The 22,723-nt window shown below is 39.7% G+C and overlaps 1 pseudogene; it reads right to left on the bottom strand.

Moving 5' to 3' along the window:
* Positions 1-677: 677 nt before the first annotated feature.
* LOC119545174 lies at positions 678-15,708 on the bottom strand (annotated as a pseudogene).
* Positions 15,709-22,723: the final 7,015 nt, after the last annotated feature.

Raw genomic sequence — 22,723 nt, 5'->3', positions numbered from 1 at the left:
TCTTAGCTTAGCAACTCCAAAAGTCTGGTTTCAACAGCTGTCTCCAAATGTGTCAGGCGTTTTCTCTCAGCTCTCTTCAAAATGTCTCTGCCCTTTATCCTCTCAAAGAGGACACCAGTAAACTAATTAATACCAACCTTGAATGGGTGGGGTCACATCTCCATGGAAGCAACCTAATCAAAAGATCCCACCCACAATAGGTCTGCCTCCATAAGATTGCATTAAAAACATTGCTTTTTATGGGGTACGTAATAGATTCAAACCAGCACACAGGACATTTCCCATTTTGCTATTTACAAATTTAAGCTTCTTGCAATGGCTATGGTTGGGGATAATGGAATGAGGTCTGAGGTGAGCATGGGACTATAGACAATGGAGGGAAAGAAGGCTCTTGGCTTTTTTGCTTCTCATTCTTTTCATAAAACTTGAAGTAATCCCTCCTCCCTCACACATTAAGATAGCTAGGTTTACAAAATCCATTCATCCAAGAGTGGTGGAAGGCAGGAAGGCGAGGTGAGGGCAAATGGTACAGAGAGAAAAACAAAGTGTTCAAATCAGTCCAGGCACAGGGGCTGGCAAATGCTAGAAAATACTGCAGAAAAACCTGTGGTCCTATCATACTCACGGTGGTGTTAAAAATCCACAAATTGATGTCAGGAAGATTTGGCTTAAGTGCATCAGGGACAAAAATCCCAATTCCTCAGAGAGAAGGGACTATGAAGATAGTCCCTGGCTGAGTGGGTCCTGCCTTCCTCAGTAGGGGAGGGTGAACAGGGTAGATCTGCCGTAGCCTCCTTGTGCTCCCATCTACCCCTTTCTGATGGCAGGAGATTCAGTGGTCTGCAATTCAGTGGTTTGGCAGGAGATGAACTTGGTGAAGGGAACTTCTTTGCAGAGGGTGAGCTACTCAGGCAGACTACAGATAAACTGCTTTGTGAAACTGTCTGTTGCTTCAGAAGACCGCCAAGGAGAAGGGGCATAACTGGAAAAGGTAGGCTTTGCCAGTGGTCATTGCTTCCATTGGTGCTGAAAATGAATAAAGGAAAGAGGATAGAGAAGAGGTAGCCAATGATAATGTATGAGGACTGCATTGCTGTGAGAAAAGCGAAGGGCAACCAAATCCAAAATAGTAAGGTCAGTTCCTTTCCGTGTCTGACATTCGCCGGTGCATTTCAAGTCCTTTATCGAATGAGCAGTATTTGAAGAGTAAAGTGAATAGAGAAGGCACATATGTAAGAGATTAACCAACTGACCAAGGAGATGGATGGGAAAGAGACTCACAAATATCCCCTGGTTGAGGAAAAGAGCCTGCAGCAAACGGTTGAAGAGCGTGCCACAATTACTTTGCTGACACTAGGGAATGCGTGAAGCTTCCTGTATGATCCCTCAAATGTCAGATGAGCTGTGGCTTAAAACCAAATGGTATTGACAACTTTGCTAAGCACAAAAAGGGAAACACCCAAAGAGCACTGAAAACTGATGCGAGGAAGAATCACAGCTATGACAAAACATACTCATGTAGCTACTGATCACCAATAATTTGTGCTGTTACTGAATGGAGCACAGGAATAAACACTTGATAAAACAAGAGGAGAATGGACCAGAATACTCTGCCATTCTGAGCACAATACTGGAAAATTCCACTAACAATATCTGGTCCACTCTCCTGCTTCCACTCTATACTGTGCCAAGACACTACTTACCCTTCTTTGTCACTGCTTCCTTCTCTTTTGCTGGATTCAAGCATCTGGCTTTGAGATGGTACAAATATCCCAGAATGAGTCATTGATTCCCCTGCCAAGGTCCTGGAGAAAGGTTTTGACACTGTCAGCCATCTCTTCACTACCTGAACTATCAACTGCACAGAGAGAGAAACCAAAATCTCTCTTGTAAAGGACCTGGGGACTCAGCCCCAGCCCAACCCCTTGCCTGCCATGGGCCCACCCAGCTCATCCATGGCCAGCCCCCTGCTCTCACCAGGCACCCCCTGGGCCAGGGCTGCTGTGCCCATTTGGAGCCACTCTCTTTCCTACACCATATTTAGTCCATCACTACAGTCATCCATTCTACCTTCAGAAGAGATCTAGACCCTTACCATCTCTACTGCTACTGCTCTGAAAAGACCACCATTATCCCTTACCTAGATTATTGAAATGGCCTTCTAACTGGTCTTTCTGCTTCCACTCTTGCCTCCCTATGGTCTTTTCTCCACACAATGGCCAAAATGATAGTATTAAACATAATTCAGATGATGTGACTCCTTTACCCAGAACTTTCCAATAGCTCCCAGGCCTCTGAGTAAAAGCCAAGGTCCTTACAAGCACACCACATGATCTAATTTTCTGTGACTTCATTTCCAACTGCTCTCCCCCTCATTCATTCTTCACTTTGCACTTTCTCAAATATTTCAAGCATGATCTCACCCCAAGGCCTTGGGATGGAACACTTCCCCAAGATAGCTACATGGCTTGATCTCACCATCTCCAGGTCTTTACAAATGTAAAACTTACCAGTGAGTCTTTTCCTGGTCTTCCTATTTAAAATTGTACCCTCACCACCACACCACTGGCATTGCTTATCCCCTTTCCCTGCTTATTTTTTTTCCTGAAATCACCATCCAGCATAGTATATATTTTACTTCTTTTTCTTGTTTATTGCTGTTTCTTTCCATAAGCTCAATGAGTAGGGATTTTCATTTGTTTTGTTTACTGCTATATCCTCAATGCCAAAACAGTGCCTGGTACATAGTAGGCATTAAATAAATACTTGTTGAGTGAATGGATAATAAGTGAATGAGTGAATAGCTAAAATATATTGGCTTAATAGTTATCATCAGACCTGATGAAAAGCAGCTGAAAATTTTCTATTAAGTTATGTAGAATGAATATTGATAAGATAGTGTAGAGGCATTTCCTCCATTTTTCTGACACCAGGTGAGAAAAATAGAACAAGATGTATTTACACATGCTCTGATAAATACCTAAAACAGATTGTGTGTTCTATACTGGTAGATATAGAAAATAGACGATAAATATTGAAAGAGACTAGACTATTTTTAAAGTCTTGTATAGTTTAATTCATTTTTATATGCTATTTTCTTCCCCTTAAAATCAAATAATGTGGATGGAAAAAATAAACTCTATGAATAAATAGTTTCTGGCAATTTTGATAACAAAAAAAAGTATCTGTAACATATGCCAAAAACAATATGGCATTCAATCATAGCACAGATTTAGAAAGACAAATCACTTGTCTTTCTAAATCACAAGCAATTTAAGCAACTCAGTGGTATAGTACTTATCTACCACTGCTCAATAAATTACCCCTGAATTTACCAGCTTCAAGAACAATCATGTTCTTATCTCACAGTTTCTATGGTCAGAAATTTGGCAGCAAGTTAATTGGGTGGTCTAGTTCAAGGTTTCTTGAAAGGTTGTAGTCAGCTGTCAGTTGGGGCTGTGGTGTCATCTAAGGGCTCAACTGAAGGAGGATGAGCTTCCAAATTCACTCATAAAACTGTAGGCGGGCTTTAGTTCCTTGCTGGCCATTGGCCAGAGACTTCAGTTCTTGCCTCAAAGGCTTCTCCTTAGGTTGCCAGAGTGTCCTCAAGGCATGGCTGCTAGCTACTCCAAGAGGGTGATTTGAGAGACAACACCCAAGATGGAGCCCCCAGTCTTTTGACAGCCTCATCTTGGAAGTGACATATCATCACTCCTGCTGCCTTCTGTAAGTCACGTAGACCAACCCTGGTAAAATGAGGGAGAGGTAAAATGATACAAGGGGAATCACTGGTGGTCATCTTTGAGGCTGGTACCCACAGATGGATTAAAAATAAATATTCACAATGCAACACTTTATGTATTCATGTTACATAAAATATTTTGACTAATTGGTGAAATATGACATTGAATCCTTTTTAGCAACTTGTGATAATTGAGTAGGGATTAAGTTTTCTCAGGGTGAATCATTTTTTACTAAAGAGACATTTGAAATTCTTTGTCAAACAAATTTATAAATGTTGCAAATATTGGTGCATGATGATGTATTCTACTAAATAAAAAACACCAGGGGTTGGGTTGGCAGTGGACTCCAGGCTGTGGTGCTGGACTGCCTGGGCTTGAATATTGACTCTGGCATTTGCAAGTTGTAAGAGGTTTAGCTGCTTATTCAATCTCTGTTCCCCAGCTTTCTCATATATAAAATGAGAGAAATGCCATATGTTTGCTATGGATTTTATGAGTGCTACATGAGTTAATGCATGTAAAGTGCTTAGACTAGTGGCTGGACATGCTGGATACAAAGGACATGCACAAAAATGTTAGTTGTTTCCTATTACTATCATCCAGAATTTAGTGTAATGCCTTACACATTGTAAATACTCAATACTTTTTTTGAATGAATCCATGGATGTTGTCCTTAAGGGATTTACAATAGAATTTACAACAAAATTTGGTAGATAGTGGGTGCCATGGGAACACTACAGACTGACAATCTTAAGAATTCAAAGCCGCAAGTTGTCATATATTGATTTATTTGTCATGAAAGGTGGAGACATTTGAGCTGAAGCTTAAGGCAGGGTAGAGTATGAATGTGTCTTAGAATGAAATATTCTAAGAATAAGAAACAATATGAGCAAAAATACCCTCTTCTTCCTCCAATGGGACTGGAATATGATATGATTATGACTGGAAGGGGAGTCACTGGGAGCAAGTATGGAGGGGGTGGGTTGGTGCCAGATAACAAAATAGCTTTAACGTCAAACCATAGAATTTGGATCGATGCTCCAATCCAAATTGGAGCAGGATTGGAACATTTTGATGCTTTAGGAAAATTAATCTCTTATGATTGTGAAAACTGAATTGTGATGGAGAGAAAAATCAAAAGGCTTAGAAAATAGTCTAGGTACAGGGTGATCGAGAGGACAAATTTGGGAGGTAGCATTGGGAATAGAAAGGTATAACTTGTATGAGTTACATTTCATGAAAAATGACTGGACCTAGGGAAAGAATTGAAGGAAGCTGGTCAAAAGTTTCCCTCTCTGCAAAATAAGAGATGAATCTATTAGGAATACTTCACTAATTTTGCTAAAGTATTTCTCAAAATGGCTTACACCAAAACAGGGGTTATTAGTTCACGTAATGAACCAATTGTATGTGACTGCCTTCTTTCCTTCCTTCCTCCCTCCTTCCCTGCCCCCCTCCTCTCCCCTCCCCTCCCCCTCCCTTTCCCCTTCCCCTCCCCTACCTCTAAAAAGCCCACAAACTAGAGTGGCAAGGCAGGAACTCCTTTGAAAGCAGGAGAGAAGAGACTAAATACATCTATACCAAAACTCTTTTTGACAGGCACTTTGATGGTTAGGTTCATGTGTCACCTTGGCCAGGTGATGGTACTCAGGTGTCTGGTCAAGAAAGCACTGGCCTAACCATTGCTGTGAGGACATTTGTGGCTGCTTGATAAACCAGAATGCTGGTTGTTAAATCATCAGTCAATTGGCTGCAGCTGTAACTAATGATGTCAATGAAGGGTGTGTCTTCCACAATGACAGAATGCAGCCAGCTGGATTTAATCCAATCAGTTGAAGACTTTTAAGCAAAACAGATAGAGGAGCTTCACTTCTTCTTCAGCTGACCAGAAAAGCGTTTCTTGAGGAGTTTGTCGAAGTTGCCAGTTTGTTTCCTGAGGATTTCATCAAACATCTTCACTGGAGTTGCCAGTCTGCTGCCTGCCCTATGGAATTTGGACTTGTGCATACCCACAGTTGCATGAGACACTTCTATAATTTTTATATTTATAGATATCACTTGTTTATTCTGTTTCCCTAGAGAACCCTAACCTAATACAGGCACTTATGGGGAAAATGGGACTCTTTTTATGTCAATAATTTGATTCTCATCAACTTGAAAATCATGATTAGTTCTTGCTATTCTTGAGCACCTAACTCCTTTCATATCCATAAGCTATTTCATGCAGTTCCTTTGTGCATGCTCTCTTCATCTGCCTCAAATATTATTTCCCTTTGTCAAATACCCCATCCTGTCTACCTGGTGCACATCTCCCCATCAAACCTTGACTCCTCAGAAAGTCATCCCCAATGGCAGCCCCCATTCCCACCCCTACAGAATGCCCCTTCACAGCTCTTAAAGCCTCTTTGCCATGTATGTTTCTACCAGGATGCTTGTCACAGGCAATTGTGTCTATTTCTCCTACTACCCTGTGAACTATTTGAGGCCAAGGCTCCTACTTTACGTACCAAGCAGAGTGTCTGGCACATAGTAGACATTCCATAAATGTTTATTAAGTGAATAAGTCAATGGATGAATAAAATGAAAAAATTCCATTTTGCATTTATTGAGTTGGAGCTCCTAACAGTATACACTGTTGGAAATTGTAAGTTTGGTTTTGGAAATATTGGACTAGAACTCAAGAGAAGACTAAAAGCCTGTAGATGAAGAATTGGTAGCGCCTCACAGAGAAGAGAATTGAAGCTATCACACTGTCTTCAAAGCCAAGATGGAAAGGCTGGTGTGGTGGTTTGAAGCTGTATGTATCCCAGAAAAGTATGTTCTTTAAGTTAATCCATTCCTGTTGGTGTGGACCCACTGAAAGTGGGATTTTTTGGTGAGGCTACTTAAGTTAAGGTGAGACCCACCTCATTCATGGTGGGTCTTAATCCTTTTACTAGAGTCCTTTATAAATGGGATGAATACAGAGAGAAGGCCACAGAAACAAGATGCAGAAAGTAAAGAAACCTGGAAGAAAAAGAGAGACCAGCAGATGCAGCCATGTGTGCTGCCATGTGACAGAGCAGTCCTGATCGCCAGCAGCCAGTCTTTGGGAGGAAAGCATTGCCCTGATGATACCTTGATTTGGATATTTTCATGGCCTCAAAAACTGTAGGCTTGTAAATTAATAAATTCTCATTATTAAAAGCCAACCCATTTTATGGTATCTGCTTTGAGCAGCTTAGCAAACTAAAACAGCTGGTAAAAGGAGGGCCTAGGAAATTTTCTTAAAGTCCTTACCTGAAAGCAAAGGAGATGGGGCAGTTGATGTTTTCATCTGTAGAGTGCTAGAGTTGAGCTAGATGATTTTGAAGATACTTCCAGCTCTGAAACACCTACTCTGCCATCACTTTGAGATTTCAAGACTGGGTTAATGGACCTATTAAGAAACATGGGCAGTGGATGAAGAGGACCAGGGTGTGAAGGGGAGATGATAGCTTGTTATTTTCCTGTTGTGTGGAAACTACTTATTCATAAGATTTTAATTCTATGTATATTCCTCCAGGAAAAGCTATGGCATTCTAGAGAAGCAACCTTCTGAAACTACTCATTTTATCTGCTTTAATTGTTTTGTTGGGGTCATCATTTATCATGAGATCCTTTAGAGAGATTTTTTTCCTTCAGTTAGCAGTACAGGCATACCTGGGAGATATTGTGGTTTCAGTTTCAGACCACAGCAATAAAGCAAATATTTCAATAAAGCAAGTCACACAAATTTTTTGGTTTCCTAGTGCATTTGAAAGTTGTGTTTACATTATACTGCAGTCTGTTAACTTTGCAATAGCATTATGTCTAAAAAAACAATGTACATATCTTAATTACATGTGACACAGAGACATGAAAGTGGGCACATGCTGACGGAAAAATGGTGCTGATAGACTTGCTCAATGCATGGTTGCCACAAACTTTCAATTTCTAAAAAATGCAATATCTGTGAAGGTCAATAAAGTGAAGCATATTAAAATGAAGTATTCCTATACCTGTAAAGGATACAAAGGAGAGGTGATCAAATATGTCGGAGGGAATCTTAGAATACATGGCACTGTGGGAGCCAGAGGAAGAACTAAAGAGCGAAGGATGAAATGATAATAAAATTTTCTGCTGCAGAGAGGTTAAGGTTGATGAATTTTGGGTAAAGGGCATCATATTTACTGACTAGCATATACAAAGCAGTTTCTATTAAAAGCTGGGAGTCATAGGAAACTAAGCAGCCACTAAGCCCCTGTTGTCGTTGGATATTATGACTTTGTCGTGGATTCAGCAACCAGGGTATTTTAAATCAATACTTAGCAGACTGGGGACAGGACCAGAGAAAGCAGATTGGTAGGGAGGGATGGAGGACATGTCTGGTAACTTGGGGTTGTAGGTTTGAATGGTGGGAATGGATATAGGATTATAGTTTGCTAGAAAATACAGCATTGAGATACACTGGAATTATGTCTCATCAAGGAAGCAAATGAAGTCAGAAGGCCATAAGAAGATGTAGGGCAGGATTTTCAAACTGCATTCCCTGGTGTGTTGGGTCAGTGCTTGAGCCAAGGGTCTGTCTTGTGCTGATTTCAGTACCCTCTCCCACTAAGCATCATGGAGGCTTTGCTCTTATTGGTGTCCAATTTAGGGCTCCATGCTGGATATCTTCTGTTTGCCCTCTGTGTCCACCCCCCACCCTTCTCCACTCTGGTCTGGGACACAGGAGGCTGATGTATGTGGATGGCGTCAACGGGCTGCCTTGCCCTCCTGCCTCTATTTGGATTTGGTCATTGGGAGAGAAGTAGCATGAGTAGAGGGAGGGAGGGATGTGAGGTAAGCTATTTCTTCCTCTGGCTCCCTTCTGACAGGATCACCTTGGCCTGGCTGCATCCTTGACCAAGGTCACAACTAAGGTCACAAGGACAAATAATCCTCTTCTGGATTCCAGTAATAATTCCCTTCTCTCTCACCTTCAGGCCTAGAGATGATGACGATAATTCCAAGCTTTCTTCCTCTTTTGTGATTTCTGTACACCCTGCCATACCTTTGAAAATGCTTATATAAATTATTCAGTATGTGCATTACTTCCTCAAAAATTATCCAATTTAAATGTTCCATCTGGACCATGTCTGGTACAAGTTTTATGTAAGATTTCATTATAAAAAGTGGTATCGCTAAAAGTATTTGAAACCGGTAGATTAGGACAGGAGCTGGCACATTTTCTTTGGTACAGAGCAAGAGAGTAAATATTTTTGGCTATACTGACCGTATGGTGTCTGTCACTGCTACTCAGCTCTGCTGTTGCAGTGCGAAAGCAGGCCCAGACAGACAATAAGTAAATGAATGAGCATGGCTGTGTTCTAATAAACTTCATTTACAAAAACAGGCTGTGGGCCATATTTGGCTTGTAGGCTGCAGTTTCTGACCCCTGACCTAGGGTAAGGCAGTTTTCTGTTTGGTCTGTGAAACTGGTTCTCAAGCTGGACTGTTTTGCCCCCAAATGTTTGTCAATGTCTGGGAACATATTTGGTTGTCACAACTGGAAAGGGGTGCTACTGGCATCTAGTGGGTAGAGGCCATGGATGCTGCTAAACCTCCAAATACACAGAACCTCCAAATGCACAGGCCAGCAGTCCCACCCCGACCCCCAAAGAATTATCCAGCCCAAAATGTCAGTCGTGTTAAGACTGGGAGATTTGGTCTAGAAAAGATTAAAGAGATTTTCAGTTTGCTCACTGTTTTAGTTTCCTGGCTGCTAAAAATAAATACCATGTAGTAGATTGGCTTAAACAGTGGGAATCTATTGGCTCACAGTTTTGAAACTAGGAGAAGTCCAAAATCAAGGCGTCCTCAGTGCTGTGCTTTCTACCACAAGACTTTGGTGCTCTGGGTTTGACTGCTGGTTATCCTTAGTCTTTGACTTTTTTGAAACTTGGCAATGCACATGGCAGCCTTTCCTGGCTTCTCCTTTCTCTTCTGGATTCCCTTGACTACCAGTTTCTAGATGCTTCCTGTGGCTTCTCTTTCTGTGTCCAATTTCCTTTGCTTATAAACTGCAGCCATATTGGACTAAGGACCACCCTCACTCGGCATCAGCGCACCTTATCTAGTAGCATCTTCAAAGGTCCTGTTTACAAATGGGTTCACACCCACAGGACCAGGGGTTGGGACCTGAACATGCCTTTTTTGGGGTAACATGATTCAGTTCTCACTTGCCATATGAGTATGGCTTTGTGAAAATCACAGAACTAATTTTGTAGATATTAAAGACTGTTAGGACGTCTTTTGTTTTTGTTTTTTTGCTAGATCTAATTTTAAATGTATTTTATGGTACTTTTTAGAAAAGTTGGATATTTATTAGAAAGTGTGATGGTTTCCTCAGCAATTTTTTTTATTCCTCACATCATTAGTCAAGTTAATCCACCTTAATATTCTCTTTTTGCTCCCTAAGTATCTTCTTGGTGGGTAGTGAAGATATTTGTGCCTCTCTTAGCAAAATTTTATCTGGTTAGTATACTGAAACTGTGTCTTCTTGGATTTCCTTAGCTTGCTGGTTAAGATGAAGGACTGAGTGGTGGTAGAATCAGATTTGGCCTAAAAGAATGGATATGGGTATTGTACAGGTGTGGGTGGTGGGTGCTGTAGAGTTGGGGTATTAGTAGTTGAATCTGAGGAAAATAAAAATAATGAAAAGGGATGTGATTTGTGCCTGTGGAAAGGGGATTAGGCTAGTGTGAGTAGATGGGATTAATGAAGGTTTCAGGGGTTGGAAGGGACTGGGGGCATTTTATTAATGGGGAGAAGGAGGGAGATTGACAGCTGGAAAAATGACTGGTTAGAAAAGATTGACTGGGTGTTGTGCCCTGAGCTAGACCTCTTAATTATATTTCTCTGGGGCTTTGTGGTTAAGATTGGCTACCTTAATATTTCAGAAGGCAAAGGAGAGGAATGGATGATAACTCTGGCCTGGGTTATTACACCTATATATTATTCTAAAACCATTGAACCAGAGCAACATTGCAATATTAGTGTTCCCTGAACTGAATTGATACTTCTTTTGACTACTGTCCTTTTTTAATGACAGGGGACCATGTTCTACCCTCCTCAATCTTGTTAATTAGTAGACAAGTTAAAGATCAAGGGCATTTGGAGGTCTCTGTGTGGATGACATCATAGTTTTGATCATCCAAACAGCCTGGCAGTGGCCTTGAAGAGATGCTTAACTTTTAGAAATCACTTTTCTGTTGCAACCAAAGCTATTAAGTTTAAAGGTCCATAAAGATGAGATAAACAGTCATAAAGCCCTTTTGAAATTCATACACAGTGTGTTAAATGGATTTAATTATTGCCAGTTAAATATGGTGATGTTAAAGCAATGCCCATATACCGGCAAAAATCAAATCATCAGCTGCTTAATGGGGAACACAAATCTTGAAAATAGTGGACGAAATATTACTTATGTAATATTTCTGAGTCATTTTTTGCAGGGTTTTCAAGGGAAGAACTTGGCCTTAGAATAATTCAGTGGAAAAGAGCTCTACACTGGGCTCCAAACTTCTTAAAATTAAAGTTCATTTTTGCTAGTGGGTATCTTTTGTCATAGCCTAATTTGTAGACTGATAATCTTTGAAAGAACATTTTAGAATAATAATAATAATCCTGAATACCAGCGAAAGAGGTGTAATTGAAACAGTAAACTGAATTTAGCCAGTGTATTAGATATGCAGTCTAATATTAATCCTAGCTCATATTTATTATTTCCTACCTGCCTGACAGTATGCTAAACAATTTAAATGGATTACTATTTTAATTAACCTGATAAACTGAGGTCTGTGCAACTAATTATTGTCATCTCATTTTACAAATGCAGAGTACCTAGGCACAAAGAGGTCATGTAAATAGTTCAAGACCACACAGTTAAGTGGTGCTGTTGAAATTTGCAGCCAGAACATTTAATTTCAGATCCTGCTCTTAATCACTTTCCTATGCTCCTTCCCTTTTCTGTATTTCTGTGGTGAATCTGAGAAGATAAATTTGAGGGCATTATGCTATTGTTAGCTCTTAGCAATCCAGCTAATAAATCCTATCTATATCTCAAAAAAGCTGTGTGATCTTGGGAAAATCACACATCACATCTGTAAAATGAGGAATTGTACTGAGTTCCAAAATCTCTTTTCTACGTAAATATTTGGTGATTCCAAGAGAGTGTATAGATTTTTTTTTATAATGGTCATCCTTTTAGTATTAAATTATTTGAAATAGCTGCTTCCTACAGTCACAGAATAATTTCCCAATTCTTCTCTTCCCTTTGGTTAATATGTGTGATGGAAGCAGCAGTGCCACAGCAAAGAGGAAGCTTATTGCTTCACTCATTCCTCTGTCATATACTGGATGTTGTGCCAGTGTAGAAAATTCACAGTTTAGAACTTTAAAGGGCCCTAGCAATAACCTAATCTACTCACATTACTGAGGAAGCAGCTGAAACCCTCAGAAGTTCAGGGACATGTCCAAATTCACAAAGCCACCCTGTAGCAGAGCTGGGCTACAGCGAGCTTGATTCAGATCCCAGGGCTCTTCAGAAGAATCACAGTCACTTCTGCCTTCATTTTCTCAAGTCATGAAAATGGCCTGTCTGTTTCAGTCTGGGGTGTATAGTGGAACTGAAAGACTTGGGTTAAAATGTTGGGGAAATTTAAAATGGAAAAAAAAAAGTATGTTCAGAGCCTAGTAATGATGTACAATAAAGGTTGTGTCAGGGCTAAGCAGTGTATCTTTAATTGCTGAAGCTCAATAAGAACAGACGAGAGGCCAACCTATTTAGAACTGATGTATTTGCCTAAATTAAAAAACAAATGATGGAATGGGGCTGTAGTGCTGTGGCTTTCACAGTTCTTTGAGAAGAAGAAAGTAGTGAGAGAATCACATCTTTACAAGGTCACAGGACAATGGGTGAACCAAATCCAAAGAACCTGCCCCACCTCCTCTGTAGTCAGTACCATGTGCTCAGTAAAGCAGACGGCTCAGTTTTATGAAAGCCACACCGTCTGTCAAGTTCAATTAGTGTTATTGATTTGAAAATTATTAGCATTGTAGGTTTGTTTGCTTTTACTTTTTAAAGTTGTTTAGTTATTTCATAAGAATATAATCAGAAGGCATTTTTACCTTATTTTGTACTTTTGTGTTACATATTTAAGTATTTTAAAAATATCATTTTATGTATTTAAGCAAAATCAAGTAAGAAATTAGAGAGATGTAGGTTTTTTTTCCCCCTTCGAAAGTGATTAATACATTTTCTTTTGGGTATGAAACATGCTTATCTAGTCCAGCATGAATACTTCTTTTAAATGTTAGAGATTTCCTCAGACTATCACATGATAGCAGTTATGTGTTTTAAAACCATTAACTGACACAATACCAAACGGCAAAAGACCATATGAACTCAGTAATTCCCAAATAACTTGTATTTTATTCATCACACAAGAATTTGATTTGAAAAATGATTGTACATGAAAAACATGAAAATATATGCAAGACTTTTCATGCAACATGATTTGTGAAAGCAAAGGATTGGAAATAACCCAACTGTCCACCAATAGGGAACTGTTTGAACCCATGATGCTGTATCCACACCATGGACTACTATGTAGCTAAGAGAAGGAATGAGGACTATTTCTGCACATAGCCAAGGTGTAATCTCCAGGGCAGGTTGTTAAATGAAAAAAGCAAGAAAGAGAAAACATGAGTAGTAGGTACCATTTATCCAAGAAGGGTATGTATTTATACATGCACATATACATACATATATAAATCCATATGTATTGTCTGTGTGTGTATGTAGTAAAATGAAAGAAAAGGAGGATATATCTTTTTTTTTTTTTTTTTAAACGGTTGCCTGTAAGGGGATGGAGAGAACAGAATGAATAGGACAAGGATAGAAACATGCCTTTTCTGGGTATACCTTTTTAATAGATTTAATTTTGGAACCAAGTTAATGTTTTTTGTAATTTTTTTAGAAAGACAAAATAAAAGGGAACAGCTTCTAAAAAGGAAATTAAAATAAACATGTTATCCTAAATGAATCAAGTTTGTGGCATTACCACACAGAAAGGAATTATTTCAAGTGACTTTAAAACATAGTAATTTGACTGCACATCCTTAGAGAGATATAATCAAAAGTGAAAAGAACTACAATCTTGTGTGGCAGGATTATGGGTAATTTTATTTTATCCTTTCTTTATTCTCCAATTTTCTACATTGTGCATGTATTACATTTTGAATACAAAAGATGTTATATGCCAAATATTTATTAAGCTAAAAATTAAAATTGAGTCCAAATGTTTTTTAAATGATAGCACATGGATGAGAGATAATTACAAATTATTTTTTAGATAATGCTTGTGCCTGTATTCAGGGATTCAGTAGGTAGGAAACTTCTCATCTACTTCAACTTTTTCATTTTAAAGACGAGAAAAGAAGACCTCCCCTCCCCCAAGTGAAATGACTTGCCCAAGACTATCTTTAGCAAGGCTCTAAAGGAAAAAAAAAGTCAAAAGTAGAAAATACTCTTCTATTTTAGAAGTTAGATTTGCATTATTCTGAAGTTAAACGAGTACTACACTTGTGTGTTCAAACCTTTGCACTTAGCTCCTAAAACTAGAGAAAAAAGGGCCAAATTTGCTACAGATGAATTCATCATGGCCCGATTAATGAGTGACTAAAAGACTAACTTCAAGGAACTCCAAGATCTGGCCAGTGTAGATTTATAGTGATTAGTCTGCATCTCAAGAGGTATTTTCTATTTTTTGCCATAACTAGCTATGAAGGACCTATGGAGTAAAGGCAATTCACCATTTTAGAGAAATTTGGCATTAGAAGAGGGTCCTTCTCCAAAGGGTTCCCCATGGTGGTTCTCAAGGAGAAATGCCATCAATGAAAAATCCATGCCAATGAAAGTGTTTGGCACAAGAGTGTGCAAGGGTGTGCTCAAGGCATACTAAACTCATTTTCAGCAGATTCAAAGCATAAAGCAAAAGTGTCTGCAAGAGCAAAAGAATATTATCAGCTATGATTTAGGGCACAAAGGAGAGACGCATGCAGTGGAGAACAGGAAAGAAACCTCAAAAGGGAAGTGATTTCATTTGACTTGGATTTTAGAATTCATTGTAATAAAAACAAATAAACAAAAAAGCTGTAATTTAGAACATTTATGTCTTAAAAAGAGAAAAGAAGAAAGCCAGGTAGAATAAGGTAAAATGAAACTTAAAACCGAGAGAATGGAGACCTGTCACATCTTTTGATTCTGGGTGGGATGATCGGCGTCTTAGCCAGACTGAGGGAAACAAAGGAAAGTGTCGCTATATCCCCTTCTGCCTTATCTTTGAATCTAGAGAATGAGCGAATTGCTACATGGTGCGTTGTGGGAGCACAGGCTCAGGCACAACAGAAACTTTCAGCAAATGACCGTTTTATTACTTACACAGTGCAAAGGGTCCAAAAGTGCACGGGGAGCGATCCCATCATGGCTCCTCTCCTGGGGAGACCAGCTGCTTGGGTCAGGGTCGGTGGACGGTAGCTCTGCATGCCTCACTTTGCCCTGGAGAGGAGAGACCAATCTGTGTTGCCAAAGGTGGGGTATTTACATGACCTGGCGGGAGGGCGCCCTGACACTGAGATTTCCTGTCTTGATAAGCAGCTGAGGCCGCTTGTTCTGGGTTTCTGAGTTCAAGGCATTGTCAGGCCCTTTCATTAAACCTAACATCTCCCCCAGGCTGGGCTGCAGAATGGAAACAACACTGAAACAACAGAGAAGGAGGCAGAGGTAGGCGTGGCTGGAAGATGGCCCCTGAGCATGTGTCTGTGGCTTCCCCAAGCAGCTGGAGAGCTTTATTCTGTCCTAACTCTTTGTTCTGTTTTCTCACCTATTCGGACTTGAGTTCTGCTCTGATTTTCTTTGCATGTTGGCTGAAGTGAGAACATTAGGAAGAGCAAATAATAAAAGTCTCACAGAAAGCAGATTATTGGTTGTCAGAGTCTTAGGGGTAGGGGCAGGGAATGAGAAGTGACTGCTTAATGGGTACATATGGGTTTCCTTTTGAGACAATGAAAATGCTCTGAAACTAGATAGTGATGCTTGCACAACATGTGAATGTGCTATATATATACATAAAGAGATTTATTTATTTTAAGGAATTGTCTCACATGATTGTGGAGGCTGGCAAGTCCGAATTTCACAGGGCAGGGAAATTCCAGTAAGAGTGATGTTGAAGTCTTCAGTCCAAAATCTGTAGGGTTGGCCAGTAGGCTGGAAATTCAGAGAGAAATAGAAGCTATAGTCTTGAGGCTGAATTTCTTTTTCTTTCTGGAACCCTCTCAGTTTTTTGGTTTTAAGGCCTCCAACTGAATGGATGAAGCACAAACACATTGTGGAAGAGAATACCCTTTATTTAAAGTCAACTAATTGTAGATGCTAATCTCATCCATAAAATACCATCACAGTGACTGTCAAGTGTTTGGCCAAACAACTGGACCTCATAACCCAGCCAATTTAACACATAAAATTAACCACCACAATAAAAAAATTTAAAATAAAGTCTCAAATGTAGTGCACTAGGAGAATGATAGCAGGAAGAACAGGGAGTTGCTGGATGATGGCAGTCAAAGGGAGATAGAAAGAAAATGAGGGATCAAAGAGACAGCTAGATTCAAAGGGATTTCTGGCTCACAACCTCACTCCTGATTTTCTTTGGTTTATTCATTTTTAGTTTTTCTTTGCACTACTTAAACTTCTAATGAAGTTCACCCAAGCTTTACTTAAAAGTCTTAAAGTAATAAACTGTTTGTCTGCTAGTCCAGCTTGGAGATTTTTTCCTCCTTAGCAGAGTGTTTTATATTTATATTTATATTATTTATATTTATATAATGCCTTTGGATGGGACATGAGCTCTTCAATTTTGTCTGCTCCCCATTGATCCTTATTATTTTATATTTTTCCTACTTTATTAATTAATGATGCATGCCAAGCCCATGAAAGCATTTGTATTTGCAACTCCTGAGTTCTAAGGAATGTCTACATGCAAAGTACAATTCTAAATGCCAGGCATGCAGTTTACTCCAAATGAGCACTTGCTTCATGGCATCTTCTTAGGAGAGACAAAGTGTAAACGACATTACAATACTGGCACAGTAAGTGCTCAAATAGCAATACAAGTTAAGAGAATTGGAAACAAAGACAAATAAACAGATCATGCAATATCTGATTCCATTCCACTTCTGTTCATTGCATTGGAATGATATTGCAGTGAAAGTAGTTAAGATAAATGGTACGTGTTAAGAAGCTGGGAGAAATACCAAGAAGTCTGTAATAGTCACAGACTATTCACCTTTGGTGTTATAAAGGGCATAATGCTTTATTGTAATACACTTTTAACTTGGGCATGAAGAGCATACTGTATTTACATCCTTAATGAAAACAGCTTTGGCAAAATGAAAACATATATGCCTGGGTTCTTAGCAGTTTAACAGCAATGCTCTCAGGAAGCAAAGCTGCTATTTATTGAATTTCTCCTATGCGCCTTACATATGTTATTTTTGATCCTCACAACAATCCTGCAAGTCAGTATATTAGAGTAGACCTTTGGAATATATGACAGGACATCATGAGTAGTTCCTAAGTTCTAAATTAAAAAATGTGGACATGGTTGCAGGCTTTCCTGAATCACATTGCTTTCAAGAATCAAATGTTGGGCATTTTCATGATTTTTTTTTTTTTTTTTTTTTTTTAGTTTTCCAATCATTGGAATTTTAGTTTTGACTCTGCTTTGATAGCCATTTTAATAAGCAAATTGACTAAAATAATTTACAAAAATATTACACAGAAAATGAGTAGAGAACAAGAGTTGGATATACTAGGCAGTCAGCTAAGATTAAATATTAGCTGGGTGTGTCCCAGCACCCCAGCTTCCTGGAACTACCCAGATTGTGCTTAGTTTTTCTTCATATAGTCATTCTCTGCTGGGATAATCATAAATTGGTACAGTATTTCTGGAGAAATTTTATTATTATATCACCAAAGTTTTTAAAATGTTTGGATTTTTTGACTCAGTAATTTCACCTCTAGGAATTTATTCTAGAGAAAATAGTCATAAGAGCCCCACAAAGGCTTACAATAAGAAAATTTGCAAGGTCCCAGTTATCAGTTTAGTGTCTCTCAGCTCCAAGTTCATCCTTCTTTGTCCTGCTTTGTATTACTGGAGCTGGACCCTATACACATTACTCTTTCACCAGCTGGCAGAATGTTCAGCTTCATCGATAGAAGCACTGAAGTGCTCCTGCAATGCAGTAGTGGCAGGAAGATATTCCTTTTCTAGTTTCCAGTCCTCTTTCTCTCTCTCTGTCTCTCAGTATATATACTGTGAGAGCCAAGCAGCTAGGAAGACCTTCAGCTGCAACCACAGGCCGTCTTTTCCCACTGGCAGCCATGCCAGAGGAGCTCCAGCCTATCCTTGCCCTCCAGCAATGGTGGCTTCTTTTGAGCAGCTCCAGCCTGCCCACACCCACCACAATGGTAGGCCACCCCTACAGACCACTGGCCCATCCCTGTCACCCAGACCATTCCTGCAGACCAGCTGTGACTCACTCACACCCACCAGGAATGCTTAGTTGCTTCTATAGTTCAGTGCCAGCCCATGATCTCAGTCAAGTCTCTGCCACTGCAGGCTTCCGGTGGTAGCCCCTACCTCTGAAGGGGTCTGAATCTCAGCCTTGGGTAGGGAGGGATTTGTCTAGTCCATAATTCCTTTATTATCCCTCTTACTCAACGTAGAGGTAGTAGCTGCTCTTTTCACTTGCTACGCCTGTACCCCTTCGACCTCTTTTAGTAGTTAACATTTTTTTTGGTATTAAATTTTCTGTGTCCAAATAACTGATATGGTTTCTGTTTCCTGATTGGATCCTGACAGAGAAGTTAAATGCTCAACATAAAGAACTAGTTAAATAACTGAGGATACATCCATATAAAGGAATAATATTGTTTTAGTTATTTATTATTTATTTGGTGAGGTGACCCAGACCCTCATTTGCCTTGTCCTTGTTGACTAGGATGTTGCTAGGATTGCCAATTCACGATTATTATTGGACATGGAAATACCAAGAGATGCCTTAGGGCATCCCCTGGATTCTAAACTAGTCTTCCTTGCTTCTATTGTATGAAAACGTTAGCTCCTGAAGGAAGTCAGAGTCTTTGACCACTGTTAATACAGTAATCCCTTTTTTTTTTTTTTTTTTTTTTTTTTCTTTGCTTGCTAGTTCAGTGGTTTGAGGAACCCAAAAATAAGCAATTGGTAATTGTATCATCCAGTTCAGCGGACACCTTAATGTGTTCCTTGGTGAAAGTGTCTCCCTACTTTAAGAAATAGGACTTCTATTCCAGGAAAGCCTGAGTTTGCAGGGACAGAAAGCACAAATTTTTGTGGTAGATCGTTTGGAGTGCTAATGGGTCCTTAGTTCCTGGACCCAGGTATTCTAATTGTTGGACAGAGAACCATATATCAGCTGTTACTTTTGTGCATATACTACATCCCAGAGGACAGTGCCCCAAGCCAACAAAGTTTTATCCCCAAGTTGATGCCTTAACTGAGCCTTTAATAGGCTGTTCTGTTATCCTTTGTGCTTCTAAGTGATAGGGTAAATGGTAAGACCAGTGATCCCCATGACAATGAGCAGATTGTTGCACTCCCCTTCCTGTAAAATGGGTACCTTTGTCTTCAGAAATACTGTACTGGACACCACACTGATGACTTAGCTATTCTGTAAACACTTGGATGTTGATGCTGGTGAGGGCGCTACAGGCAGGAAAGGCAGACATGTATCCAGAGCATGTGTTGATTCTGGTAAGGACAAATGCCATCCCTTCCAAGGTAGATAGTTCTGATATAATTAACATTCTACCAGGTGACTTGGCTAGCCTCCCTGAGGAACGTTAGAATATCAAGGGCTTGACATTAAACTCTGCTGTTGACAGATTGGGAATTGGACAGTAGTAGTAACTGGATCAGATTTTGTGAGGAAGGTCCAAATTGGTGGACCATGCATAGCCTCCATGCACTATGCACCCACAAGCACTGGGGTGGCTGAAGAGAGGGGCTGGCTAACAGCCTCAGGACAGATCATCCTGTGCAAATGGTTGCTGAGAGTCTCCGCAGCAACAGATGCTTTTTGGTGGGCCATTAATGTGAGATGTTCTTTGTGTTCATTCCTATAGGCGCATCCATGTAACTCTTTTTCAGACTTCCTTTTCTCTGAACTTCACGTCTTTTTTCGTAAGAGTTCCTATCCAAATGGTCAAGGTCTTGTCTTTGCTACACTGGAAGCCAAGGACCACCAGGAACACACCTGCAGTTAAACAAGTTATGTTTACTACTAGTTACAATGAGGGAGAGCACTAACCATTGGAAACTATGGTGTGTCTTGGTGAGAGGGTGTTAGAAAGTATTTCAGAAAGGAGAATGTTGTCAACAGAGCCAAGTGCTGTGGAGGGAGATAAGTGAAAGAAAGATGAAACAAAAACTGGTTTTAGCTGAGCTATATTGTTGGCAAAGGCAGTTTCAGGGACATTGGGGGTGAAACAGTGGTTGGGGCAAAAACCAGATTACAGAGGGCTAAGGAGGGAATGGAAGATGAGAAGGAAGACACAAAGCCCATGTGATTTTATTACATCCTGTGGCCTTATGCATACTGTTTGCATGTATCTAATCCTTTTTCTACAATTCAATAGCCCAGAAAACAATCACATCATATCATTAATCCCACAACACCATAATAGATGGCTAAATCATATACTGGTGTATATTTAATGATGTACTTTAACCTAGAGCTTCCAGTTATAAATTTATTATTGTGTTTTTTTTCCTGTCATTATAATCACTTTAAATCTCTTATTACTTATTTCTCTTGCACGTAAAATAGTTCATCATTTAAAATAATATCAAGTGTTCAGTGTTCATTTGTGCCTTATAATTACTGCAGGAAAACAATCTCAGTTTAAAAGTTATAAACCCTTAAACCCTTGCGGCATCTCTGCAGGAGGAATAGCTTTTGCCAGGGAGGTCTGGGGAAAATTATTCCGGTCAAACAGTGCTAATTCATTGGCCCGACTGCCAGGCTGCGAAGTTTACCCTCCCAGGAGGCTAGTGTGGAACTTTGCTTATTCCAGTGAAGGTCAAGGCCTCTGTGGCGACAGTGAATGAGTTGCCAGGGAGTTGTGGAGAGAAATTCCTCTCTGTTCTACCTCTAAGTAGATTCTGCTACAATAGTCCCCACTGGCTATTCTGAGCCATCTTTCTCACCTCTTTTCAGGGTGAATCTGACCCCATCTCTTTATTACTTGCTTGTGGTTCCCTTGCCATAGAGGCATGGAAGCAAGGGCTACCACGAGGAAGGGAGTGGTGGGGGTGGGATGGGGTGGGGGATTGGGGGGTTGAAGGGGTTGGAGCAAGGCCTTTAAATGGAGAGTTTACATTTCAAAGGACTTGCCATTTGTATTTCAAATGTCGTTTCCAAATGTGGCTTTACAGGCAGACAAAACTATGATTAACAGATTTGGATGAAGACCTGTAGCATGCGTTTTAAACTCCTGTTGCATTCCTGGGCTATACTATAGTGCCTTGAAGATGAATACATTTTACAGATCCTGTGGGTATCTTGTAAATATCACTATGTAGTGTATTGTATTTTTGTGTGTGTGTTTAAAAACATTCTTTTGTTAGATGTAAAATCTTAATATGTACCGTAAGTTTTGAAAATCTGTTCTGGCGATTCTTCATTTCCTAGAATGCTAGAAGCCTTTAAAATGGAAAAATTCTGGGCATTTTTCAGCGTCTGAAAAGTCCTGTTGGGGCAATAACTTTAACCCTCTGTGGAAGAATGTTGGGTGTGGTGGATGATTTTGTGAGTTCTCAGGGATTTGGAATGGTAGAAATAAAACAATTATTTATTGAGCACATTTTTTGTGCTTAGTGCTAGGGGCCGTCACATTCCACACTTAAAAATGTTGAATTGCATGGAATGAGACCTGGGGCCATGAAATCCTGGGGGAAATGGTAGAAATTGCCATCTAGAGGGAGAACTGCAGTGCATGGGACTTAAAAATGGCTTGTGATGAGGTTTGGGGTTTGGGGTAAGGGAAGAGGGAGAAAAGCTATTGGCAAATTTATTCTTCACAAATACTGCATCATCCCTCATTTGTGTAGTCTTTGTGGGCTCTTTCTGAGTTCTTCTGGTTGGCAGATGGATGCAAAATGTCTTTTAGCCTCAAGGAAGGCACCCAGAAGGCATATATGAAATATGGGTGATAAATAGAAGCCAAGCCTCAGAGGGTTTCTGGAGTGCGTGTGTGTACGTGCGTGTACATGTGTGCACGTGCACATTTGTGCAAGCCTTGTGCTGAATGTGCCACCAGTTTAAATCAGATTTGCAATTGGGCAGATTTCACATGCTTCTGTAGTGTGGCCCAAGTGAATATATTTTTAGAAATGAAAAGTAGATCATGTTCCAAAAGTTCTTTTCTTCTGCCATCAGGCAGAGTTATACTTTTATTTTTAGTAATTTCAGGTCCCAGGATACCTTCAGCAATATTAATGAGACAGACAAATAAACATAATTAAGCAGTATAGACCAAAATTAAGCATGTCTATGATTAGACCATGTGCTACCTTATAGAACTTTTTTTTTCTTCCTTTGCCTTTGGAAAATATAGGCCTTCTTTTCTTGACTGTGTTTAGAGCTAATTCTTTTCTAAGATTTTCTTAAAAGGAATATTCATTCCTAGGCAGCAAGAATACAAGTAGTAAAATTGTCCTTGTCTCTTGGCCTTGATAACTTAAAGAAAAATACAGAAGAATCAGATTCTTTGAATTTGTTAATATTTAGCAATTAGCCTTACTGTAATAACTAGAAAAATGTCTACTATTTATTGA

Source organism: Choloepus didactylus, chromosome 10, assembly GCF_015220235.1.
Source record: "Choloepus didactylus isolate mChoDid1 chromosome 10, mChoDid1.pri, whole genome shotgun sequence".
In the NCBI taxonomy this organism is placed as follows: domain Eukaryota; kingdom Metazoa; phylum Chordata; class Mammalia; order Pilosa; family Megalonychidae; genus Choloepus; species Choloepus didactylus.
Note: the sequence above shows the minus strand (reverse complement) of the source record. Positions and strands in the feature narration are given on the sequence as shown.